Source organism: Mustela nivalis, assembly GCF_964662115.1.
Source record: "Mustela nivalis genome assembly, chromosome: 13".
NCBI classification, from domain to species: Eukaryota; Metazoa; Chordata; class Mammalia; order Carnivora; family Mustelidae; genus Mustela; species Mustela nivalis.
In genome coordinates, this window is record NC_139032.1 from 26,768,139 (window position 1) to 26,780,369 (window position 12,231).

Sequence of the window (12,231 nt, forward strand, 5' to 3'; positions counted from 1 at the left end):
TCTCCCATGACATGTTCCCTTTGTCCTGCCTCGGTCAAAGAAGGAGAAGCTCTCTTCCAATGATCTTGCTTGAGGTTACAGGGCCTACACTTTGCTAAGTCTGCCTTCAAAAGCAGTTACACTAAGTGAGAGAAAGACAAACACCGGACGACTTCACTTATCAAACAAAACAGAAGAGAATCAGAGAATCCAGAGAGCGCACACTGGTAGCTGCCATTGGGGAGGTGGGTGCGGCAAAGGGAGAAAGAGATGACGGGATTAAGAGGTACCAGCTTCCACTTACAAAATAAACAAGTCACAGAGATGTAACATACAGCGTAATGAATACCGTCAATGATACAATACGTCTGTGTAGTGACAGATGCCAACGAGGCCTAGCATGGTCATCATTTCTTAAGGTATAAAAATACCAGATCACTATGTTGCACACCTGAAGCTAATATAATAATGTAATTTAATATAATATTGTAATTTTGTATAATATGTAATATTGTAAGCTAATGTAATATTGTAATTTTGTATAATGTGTAATTTGTAATTTAATATAATATTGTATATTATAATATTGTAATATTGTACTTGTAGAGTATTGTAATTTAAATGATAAATGATAAATCAATTAAAATTGTTTTTTAAGCGATTCACAGCTGAAGTCCAGTTTAAGTCTGCCGAGCGCTAGACTGCAGCACAACCATTTTAATGAGCAAAATGGATCTCGATACGGTTTACTCACCCCTGTTGATTTATGGCGGTCATGACAATGATGGAAAAGCTCAGATTTCCCGGGCCAGCTGCTCTACAAACCAAGTCCCAAACGTGGTCATCTTTGGCATCCTCTCTCACCCTTATAATGCACTTGCTGCATCTCACCAACCACTGGCTTAAGAGAAAAATCTACTGGATTGACACAACCCTTTCTCTTAGGGACGGAGCCAGCATTGTGCAGACTTAATTAGGATGGAGGAACCAGAAGGAAAGCTAAGCCAGTCAGGCTACAGCCATTGAGTTCCTGAATCACGGAAATCTTGCTTAGGTATTTAAGCACTTTCGTTTCCAGGGAAGGGCTTCAAGGCAAAATGGGCTGTATATTTCCGTTGAGTTAGGCACTCTGTGGTAAACTTGATCCCTGGTGTGACAGGCTAAAGGTCACTCACAGGGAGTAATGAGATGGATTCAAATATACATCCGACCACAAAGTTCCCCCAGACCTCAAGGGCCAGTTTTCTTCCCTTTGTGGCATGTTGGCTTTTGAGTGATTATTATAAAGTGTCTATTTTAAACTGTAAATAAGTGATAATGCCAAACAGCTGCAGGGCACAGCCTAGAGAAATGATTGATGGGGCAGCTGTCCGCTCTGCTTTCTATCACTGTACTCGTCTGAAATCCAATGTGCCTGTTTAAATGAGGCACATTAGCAGTTTTATAGTGACTAATAGGATTGCCACCTAGTAATTCAGAACCCGTGGCATGTCTGTATGGGGGAGAGATCAGATTTCACTAGGGCCAAATTTATTTGGAAGGTGGGGACAGTCAGGGCATGCCTTTCCAAAACAGAGCTCCTGTATCTGATACTTAGAAATGCAGCACTAAAGAACATCAGCTCCAACCCCATTCAAACCTGAGTCTCATAGATAGACAGCATAGATAGCATACATGATGTCCTCTGAGAAAATGACAGATTGACAGACCAAGATCTGTCTTTACACTATATTTTTTTTTTAAGATTTTGCTTATTTATTTGACAGAGGGAGACACAGCAAAAGAGGGAGAGAGGAAGAGGCAGGTTTCCCATGGAGCAGGGAGCCTGATGTGGGGCCTGATCTCAGGACCCTGGGATCATGACCTGAGCAGAAGGCAGATGCTTAACAACTGAGCCACCCAGGCACCTCAGTCTTTATACTATGGAAAAGCACAGAAAAAGAACTGTAGGCGTGGCAGGGTGCTAGATGGTGCTGAACCTTACTATTTTCCTTGGAGGGGGATAGGTTGCTGGGAGTTTGATTCTAGTGGAGAATTTAGTGAGTCAACTTTAATCAGATTAATTTTTTGTTTGGGAAAGTCACTGAAATGGAACCTTTTAATTATATGGACGCAATGTAAATTTCATCCACTATCCTGAAAGAAGTGTGTCATTGAATTTGTTTGTTTCTGGTGGAAGTTTGAGACTCTTAATAGGCAAATGAGGTGTTGCAGCATCACTTTCTGTACCCTTGGAATATGATGAAAAAGGGGTGGGAGTCTTTGCATCAGAGCCATGAAATCTTAGAGCCAAAATTATCTTGGAGAAGACTTGTTCCAGACTCGACCTATATATTGTTGGAAGACCCTCTGACCAGCGTCCCTGGTAAAGATGCACCATTGTCCCACCCTGGTTAAAGCAAATTATTTTTGGTGTTTTCTGGTTGTTGAGATAGAGCAACGGTTGAAAGCTAAGCCTAGGGGCTGGCTCTCTGTATTTGTCAATAAGGTTTTACTGGAACACGGCTCTCAATATCCACTTGTGTATCGTCTGTAGTTGCTTTCACACTAGAGGGTCAGAGTCAAGCGACTGCAATAGAGATCATATGGCTCCACACCCCTAAAATATTTACTATATGGTCTTTAAAAAAAAAAAAAAAAGCTTGCCTACCCCTAGAGAAAAAGGAGTTCACTGTGTTAAGAGTTGCCTACATATAATTAGAAGATGTATTGATTGTCTTCAGAGAGCACATTTGGAGCAGAAGCTGCAGAAAGAGTCTTCCTCATCAAGCAAACCAGGCTCAGCATAAGGCAAACCAGTGAGTTAGAAGGGTATGCCATCCTATTCCCATCCCTGCATCTTTCAGGTTTTGGTGGGGACCTTTAACTCTGGGATTTCCCCCAACAGTGAGGCACTGCTCTCGGTTTGCTATTTTTACAGGGAGAGAAAGTTCTACGGACTTCCATTTGGTTCTTCCTACCACATGAGCCACTACTCCAGGACCAAAGGCCAATATATGTATTCTGCGAAGTGATGTGTATATTACAGACATACGCTTGTAACTGGGGACCTAACCACAAAATGTGTTTAAGGTTTCCACGGGCCTATAGAAGGGGAAGAACTAGGGTGGATACTCTATGTATTTTCCAACTCCTGTAAGCCCTATTCTGACAATGGCTTTCTAGGTCTCCAGTAATAATGCTGAATTTATTTATCCAATGTCCAATAACCCCCAAAATATTTGGCTATTTTCCTTTCCACAATCCATTTACCATGATGAATGTCTTCTGGTTCCTTCAGGGAAATCTAAGAGGAAGAATCACAAACTTGTAACAGGTCCTTAGCCTGGAGGGTACCTAACCTCTCTGTATTGGTGTACATATAGACAGACTGCAGCCTAGAAATTGGATGGGGGTATTGGATTAATCATGTTTTTTATTTTCTGTATCTTACAATGTTTTGAGATCTTAAATATCATGCTGTCAGGGACAGACTGCCCTTCTGGGGCTAGCTAATTGTTAGAAATAGCACAGGGCTCGGCAGGAAGCACATCTTTCATATGCAAACAACCAATGTGGAGTCTACATGTCCCCCTTCCCTCCTTAACTAAATCTGTCACATCAAACCCATATTTCTCCTGCCCTAAATCACTCCAGGGCCAGTTGCCAGACAACTACAGGCTACCCGTATAGCCCAGAGTTCACCGACATTATTCAAACTAGCCAATCCTAAACCATTTACCCTGCCCTCGACCAAAAATCTCATGCTTTCCCTGTGGCCCTGGGTAGCATGTCCCCTTCTCTCAGGAAATATGTCATAAAATTCTTTCAAATAGCATTGGTTTCTCTGTGTCATTACTCAGATTTATAAATTAAGACCCAGGCACAAAACAGAACCATGTTCCTATTCTGGTAGTTCAAATCAGGCCTCTATTAACCAGCTTTACAGTTTTATCAGATATCAAATATGTTGACGGGCTGCCCATCCATTTCTGTCCTACTGCCCTGTGATGAACTGACCATCGTCGAAGAGTCCCGTGGATCGGATTATTCTGGTTCAGATCCGAGCTTTGTTGTCTAGTATTGGATCTATATAACCACCCTCCGATTCCCACATTCAAAATAGGAAACACATTTACATTTTCATATCCTACGCTAAATCCTCAGCCTATGGAGAAGAGATACCATAGGCTTTTACGAAAGTGTTGATGCTTCATTTCCAATATATTTATCAATGGGATAGAGTTAATATGTCCAGATGAAATGTGATATATCCCCTCCACATCCTCATCTTCAAAGAGTTGGGATTTCTACTTCTATATAATATCAAGGGAATCCTGACATCTCAACCTCATTTAGGATGGCCACCACTGAATTTGAATTCCAGACACTAACACAAGCAAACAACTGGAACCACTCTCTATCATTTGAGTTAGCCCATGAAATCCAGAACATTTGCTAAGAATACCTGTTTTAACAGGTTTCACTTTTTTTTAGTACTCTCTTCTTTCTTCCTTTATCTAGCGACCTGAGAATGCACTCCTATCCCAATTCTCAGACTTCGGAAAGAGAGCTATAACTTGGCAGTCTTTCAGTGCTCTTCCCAGCCATTACTTGATTCACAATGGTCTGGTAATGGTTTTTGCAACACTGCGTCATTAGCTACAGTGGTGTGGGCCCTGATTCTTAGTTGGATTTTCACAATCTTCAGCCCCAACTAGGGCATCTAAGAAAATTCCAGACTCCTCTATTGCCTTGAAAGTCATGTGCTTGCAACCACTCCTAACACCAATTTAGCTGTCATTGAGGGTTCTCATATGAAAGCAAAGTATCAATTCCGAGTCTCACAGGTCCAAAAGAAAATTGGTCAAAGATATTGCACATCTCATTGAATTTTTAAGAAGGCTGGAGAACAAGGCTGAAGAAAACTGGAGAACAAGTGGTATCCACCTCTCTCTAGGCTTGGAAAGTGAAGGAATTCCCAAAAACGGAGGAAGGGAGTTCAAATCCTGGGTTGCCTCAAAAGCATGACCCCTGCCCACTCTGCACATTTTGGGCACCGTCCAGCATAGTAATATGTCGCTCTCGCCTGCAAGAACGACTCGGAGACTCACGTAGCGGCGAACCTTTTTTATTAATCGCTTTTTTCTTCCTCCCCCTTTACCCTCGGCGCATGCGTTTTTATGCAGGCAGTGTTAACCAATCAGAATACAGTGCTCATGCACCTCCCGCGATAGTGGACCTAAATGAACAGCCAATCATATTCAGTCCCTTACGGCTCTTAGAGTAGGCCTCCTGTACCGGCTCCCGACAGTAATATATATGTAATGGTTGCCTAATAAATGCTCAGAGAGGAAGTCTACACATTCCCATTGAAGACTGGGAGAATACACTCGATTTTTTTCTTTCCCTGATTTTGGACAGCCACACACACTCTTTTCCTCTGGGCAGCTTGGGCTGCCATCATTTGTTCCTGAAACCAAATCTTGATTTGTTTTGTTTGTTTTTGTTATATTTTTAATCTAAATTCAATTTAACTTACATACAGTGTATTATTAGAGTCAGAGGTAGACTATAGTGATTCATCAGTTGCACAGAAACTCCCTGCTCATTACTTCTACTGACCTCCTTGATTTGTTTTTAGGGTGAAATTTTTAACTCACAGAATGTTACAAGGGGCTTGAGAGATAACAAGATCCCTCTTCCATTCAGCATGATCTTCTAAGGAATCCCTGATACATGATTAAATGGTGTCAGTCAGAGAAGCTAATTTAACAAAAGCTTTAACTATGTTTTAAAGCAAACCCAATCTACCTCCCAGATAGCTCTAATTTTCACTTGGTTCTTTCTTATACCAAGTTGAAATTTAATTTGCCATAAATTCCACCTGTATGCTAATTATGCTCTTTAAAGTAACACAGAACAATTTCACTTCCTCTTTTCCAAATCATAACTTCCGGTATAGCCCGGCAGCTTTGATTTTCCCTCCCCTTCACCAGGCTTAACATCTCTACTTCCCTCCCACCCCTTTCCTCTGTGCTGAGATTCCAAGTGTCCACCTTTGCTGGCCATCCTGTGTGAAATCCCACCAGTTGATCAATACCTCATTAGCTGGTTTGGATGCATGTTGGTGAATAAACTTAAAAACTGTTTTTAACATATTCATCACACATTTTCTAGAAGACTACAGTCAATCCTAAATTCTTTCTACACTAAAAGCACTGGCTTTTGTGTGTTGTGTTTTAAGATGAAACCAGAAACTTAACATTCCTGGACATTCCTTTGCCTCTTTAGGTGCTTTCTGTTTGTTTATTTTGTGTCTTACCATATGCTCTGGGAATGGTGGCTTCTTGCAGAAATCAAATCCCTGATTTCTTTTCCTAAGGTAATCTCATAGCTTGAGAGCTGAATGAGAGGGCTCCTAGGAAACATTTGTAGTGGCTCCTTAGTCCACATCTGCAATGTGCAAGGCATTTAACACACCAAGGGAGGTGCAGGGAGAGAGAAAAAAATACAGAGAATGTGTGAATGGAAAGCAGGAGAGACAAGAACTGTCTGTTTTTGTCTGGTGGTGGGGATGCCTTTTGTTTGTTTTTAGTGACTCTTGGTTTGCAAAGTTAAGCAACCTCCAGAAACACAATGAAATTAACATCTGTTAATTTCCTGAAGTGGGGGAAGAAGTACCAGTAGCAACTGGAAGGAAGATAGACTTGGTAATTAGAGCAAAGTTTATGAATCCACATTTAGAAAATATTTAACTCCTCTGAAGAAAAATACATCAGAAATGAACAAATCTCTTCAAGGGATCCAGAAGTGAATTGCCAACCCAATAGGACATTGAACATTTTATCTCCACAGCTGGTTTAGCTTCCAGGTAAGGAGTCAATTATGTTTTATTTGCAATCGTTAATGTTGTTAAAAACTTGTTTACAATGACTCAAAGTCCGCCCCTAAAATCTCTTGTGTAAAAATATAAAACTTTACTTCTGCTTCTGAAATATATAGCAAACACACAGTATTTAGCATGAGCCAGATCTTGTTCTAAATATATACACATATACAATATTTATATGTGTATATATAAATATATTTTGTATAATATATATGTACATACATATATAGTTTAAATAAATATAAACCCATTTAACCTGAGGTGCAGAGAAGTAACTCACCCAAAGTCACACAGCTAGTTATTGGTGGAGATGGAATGTGAACCCTAGTTGGCTGACCCCAGAATCCATGTCCTTAACCATTTCACTGCCGTGTCTCTCAGAACAACAAGTAGAACAAACCTGAACATATTTTACTCAGTTGTGAAGAAGAAATGGTGCACTGACCAACTTTTTCAGTCCCAGAGAAAACTGCCTTGAAATGAGCCCTTCTTACCCTTCTTAAAAAAACAAAACAAAACAAAACAAAAAAACAAGAATAAATAAGGTGGGAATTTTTATAGCACTGCATGAATTGTGTGTGTCATTTTCCTTTGCCACACAGAATATTGAGGAGAGCAAAGTAAAGCTGTTTCTTCCACGGCATGAAGGCTCTCTTGGGTCTGGGAACACATCTTTACAATCTTCAGGTTGCCAGTTAATGACGTCCAATTTTTCAGACTTGAGACATATGTCACTCCAGAGCATCTCACTTAGCCATAAAAATTGATAGCACTGGGTTCATGTTGTAAGTTAAAGAATAATTTATCAACCCATAGAACTAATTTAAGGTGTCCTTCAGAGATAGAGCCGCACAGATGTGCCCTGATGTGTCCCAATAGCCAGACCAAAAGGGCGACATACCGCCACTGTAAAATATATATTTATTTTCCTGCCTCCAGTGCAATATACATCTCAGTTCCAATGTGATAGCCCAAAAGGCAATATGCTCGCTTGCCATCATAAATACCATTGCAGACCCGGAAAAAGAGCACAGGAGTCACATTTGATCAGGAAAAGAATGGATGAAATAGTGAGCTTTTGAAGGGTTACTTAGTCTTTGTCCACAAGAATTAGTTTCCAGTAAGACTCAGAGAAAGACCACAGTTTCAAGTTGAAACCAACAGCACATCTTGGTTGGAACTCAGAGGGCAGAGTGGGAGACACAGATCCCCATTGCGCACCGCACCCATTTCAGTGGGTTTCACTAACTCACTCACGTGCGGGCTGCCGACTCAGGAAGCCAGGCCACACCTGTGCCTGGTCTCTCACCTCCTTGTTCTCTTATGGTCACACTGCTCATCCCTGCTGAATCCCCAATTTCGCTTTTGTATATGAGAAACTAACAGTATCTCTTCGCAGGCTTAGGATTTTGGAAGCGACTGATAGTTGTTCTCAACCTTTACTTTCCCCACTGCACTTTGATACAGTTTATTGGCATAAGACTGATTTTAAGTAATTTTGAGAGCTCTTCTCCAGAGATCCCTGCTCCAAAACCTGATGAATTTGTACATAATAACGCCATTAGATTTTTACAAATTGCTGTTTCAAACTTCTGGTTAATGCTATTGACTGAACACATTTATTATATCAATACATACTTTTCAGTAAAGACCAGAAGAGCTGACAATCTTAAACATATTCATCTACAGTGTTTTCCCATTAAAGTATTAGAAATGGTTGGCATCACGTGATAATCCAATTCAAAAGAAGCCACGTTCCTACAGATGTTGTAGGTAGATCAAAAAGAAGAAAATGTAAGTCATTGCCCAAAATCTTCAATTAAATTTTTGGCATTAGAGGAGAAACTTAATTAACTTTTGCCTTCAAGAAGTTTAATTTTTGTCAGCCCCTGGTGAGCTCAGAAGTGCTTGGGGAAAAGACTGATAGAGTATTTCCAGAATAAATAAAAGAAGAAGTCTTTCTTGCAAATTCTCAACAGAATTAACTGACTATAAAATAAGGGGTGGAGACACTGCAAGGAGAGGAAATACCAGCTTGGACGCAGATGATTCACCTTGCCAAGCTAAAAAAAAACTTTTACTGGTGGCTTATGAAGCAAGATATTGTGCTAATCAGTTACCTCTAGGTGATGTACAAAAAGAAATGACCGGCCACTCACCCCTTTGAAGCCAGAAGAGGGAAAAGCTTAGAGGGTGCTTTTCCAGACTTTCCTCACGTCCCAGCTTGGCTGGAGGACCGGTGGACTGGCTTGACATCCAGACACGGCCACTGACCCCCGGTGAGACCACGGTGCACACCAAGGGGAAGGTTATTCATCAGTAACAAAAGCACAAGCCTTCTTCATTGCAGGGTGGCTTTGAATATTAAATAGACAAAATCTGTAGAATACTTATCAGGCAGTTCTGATTTCTGGTTCTGCCTGCAAGAAGTGTGGAAGTAGCCATGCCATCCTAACAAGTAATCAAACTAAAAACTCAACAAGGCAGGGCACCTGGGTGGCTCAGTCGGTTAAACGCCTGCCTTCAGCTCAGATCATGATCTCGAGGTAGAGAGTCTGCTTCTCCCTCTTCCTCTACCTTGGGCTCTCTCGTGCTCTCTCACTCGCTCGCATTCACTCTGTCTCAAATAAATAAAATCTTAGAAAAAAAATCAACAACTCCTCTTAGATCTGTAAAATAAATAAGATCACAGGGCCACCAGCTGTCCCCCCAAACTAGAGAGACTGACAGGTGACTACAGAGACTCACAGCTTACTAGAGCAGAAAGAAACTCATGGCGACAGCTCTGGGGAACCAGTGATGGCAGGATGCGAGATGAGTTGTTGGAGGCTCAGTGTGGACAAGTGGAGAGACAGAAGCTCCAGGGGGACCCAGTCACTTCTGTGAGTGTTACTAGCTGGAGTTCTATGAGGTTTTTATGGTAAGTATCAGAGAAGAACTCTCTCATGCTTCTCACAGGGGGAGAGGTAAAGGAACCATATTCAAATATGCCAGAATCCTGTTCTTCTTGACAAGGTCCGCCTGCAAGAGAAGTTGTTTAACCAGAGATAAATCTGCTGGAGTCTTGTGAGAGCCTAACAGACCTGGGGGGAGAGAAACACGCAACTCCAGCCCCCTTAATCCGTCCCATTCCACCCAAAGGGTGGAAAAAACTGAGAGGCACGTGGAAGTTCAAAGTCCAGAGATAGAAACTCACTAAAGATTGAGACTTAATCAGAGATGTATAGAATGCTTCCCCTCCCCCCATGCCTAACTACCACATTAGTAAAAGCCTATTTATGACAGTTTCTTTTATGCAGTACATCGTGTCTGGCTCTCAAGAAAAAATTCTGAGGCATATCAAAAGATAAGACAATTTGAAGAGACAACAAGCACTGGAAGCAGACATGGCAGGGATGCTGGAATTATCTGACCAAATTAAAGCAACTATGATTAATATGCTAAGGACTCTAATAGATAAAGTAGACGGCATGCAAGAACAGATGGGCAATGTAAGCACAGAGATGGAAATATTAAGAAAGAGCCAAAATGAAATCCTTGAGATTAAAACACTATAATAAAAATGGGGAACTCTTTGATGGACTTAGTAGTAGACTAAACACGGCTGAGGAAAGAATCTTTGAGCTTTAGGCTATAACAATAGAATCCCCCAAAAGCAAAAAATGAAAATAATAAAACCTGGAGCACAAGTCGGGTGTGTGTGTTGGGCAGGGGGGCGCATGCGCATGCATTGAGAACAGAATATCCAAAAATGTGGGACAACAAGTCATGCAAAATACATGTGATGGAAATACCAGAAAGAAAGAAAAGAATTAAAGAAATACTTGAGGCACAGACCTGTACCCCCTGGGGATAAAAATATATGTTTATAAAAAATAAAAAATTATAAAAAAAAATACTTGAGGCAATAATGACAGAAAATTTTCACAAAATTGATGTCAGATATCAAACCACAGATCCAGGAAGCTTAAAGAACACCAAATGTGATAAATGCACAAAACAAATCCAAACAAAACAAAAACAAAACAAAACAAAAAAAACACTATACCTAGGTATACCATATTCGAACTACAGAAAAACAAATGCAAAATTCTGAAAGAAACCAAAGCAAACACACACATACACACATACACACACACACACACACACATTAGATACAGAGGAACAAGGATAAGAATTGCATTGGACTTCTCCTCAGAAACAATGCAAGAAGAGAGTAGAGTCTAGTATTTAAAGTATTGAGAGAGGGAAAAAAAAACACCAACCCCAAATTCTGTAGCCTGTGAAATTATTCTTCAAAAGTGAAGGAGAAATAAAGACCTCAGACAAAAAAAACACTTAGGGAATTGTAGCCAGTAGTCCTGCATTTCAAGAAATGTTTAAAAAGGGACGCCTGGGTGTCTCAGTTAGGCATCCAACTCTTGATTTTGGATCTCAGGGTCATGATCCCAGAATCACTGGATGTAGAGCCTGCTTAAGATTCTCTCTCCCTTCCCTCTGCCTCTTGTGCTCTACCCATTCTTTAAAAAAAAAAAAAAAAAAAAAAAGTTAAAAGAGGTTCTTTTTTTTAAATTAAATATTTTATTTATTTATTTGTCAGAGAGAGAATACACAAGCAGGCAGAGTAGCAGGCAGAGGTGGAAAGAGAAGCAGGCTCCCCAGTGAGTAAGGACCACCCCCCACCATGCGGGACAAAAACCTAGAACCCTGACATCATGACCTGAGGCCAAGGTAGCCGCTTAACTGACTGAGCCATCCAGGCATCCCTAAAAGAGGTTCTTTTGAGAAAAGAGAACAAATATACATCAGAAAGTCAAGTCTACCTAAAGAAAGGAAGAGGATTGAAGAACAAATAAGTGAAGGTAAAATAAAAAACTTTTATTTTTCTTCCTTTTAATTGATCTAACTGATAACAGTTTGTTCAAAATAATAATAGCAACAATGTATTCAACTGTGAATGCTTATATCATAACACTGGTGGTACAATATTATTTGAGTGGACACAGATTAGTGGTACATGTATACTGTTATGGGGAATATATTTTAGGAAAACCACTAAAAAGATTTTTTTAAGTATACTCAACATGCTAAGAAAGGGAAGAAAATGGAATCACAACATGGTCAGTTAAAACCACAAGAGGGGGGCACCTGGGTGGCTCAGTGGGTTAAGCCGCTGCCTTCAGCTCAGGTCATGATCTCAGAGTCCTGGGATTGAGCCCCGCATCGGGCTCTCTGCTCAGCAGGGAGCCTGCTTCCTCCTCTCTCTCTGCCTGCCTCTCTGCCTGCTTGTGATCTCTCTCTGTCAAATAAATAAATAAAATCTTAAAAAAAACCACAAGAGGGAGAAAAAGTGTGGAAGACAAAAATAGGAACAAAAGAAC

The 12,231-nt window shown here is 40.6% G+C and overlaps 1 long non-coding RNA gene across 1 annotated transcript; it reads left to right on the top strand.

Moving 5' to 3' along the window:
* Nucleotides 1-673: 673 nt before the first annotated feature.
* Nucleotides 674-3,197, top strand: LOC309846157. The gene is made up of 3 exons (XR_014301752.1): nucleotides 674-1,033; nucleotides 2,703-2,777; nucleotides 2,900-3,197. It is a non-coding gene; the product is annotated as an uncharacterized lncRNA (long non-coding RNA).
* Nucleotides 3,198-12,231: the final 9,034 nt, after the last annotated feature.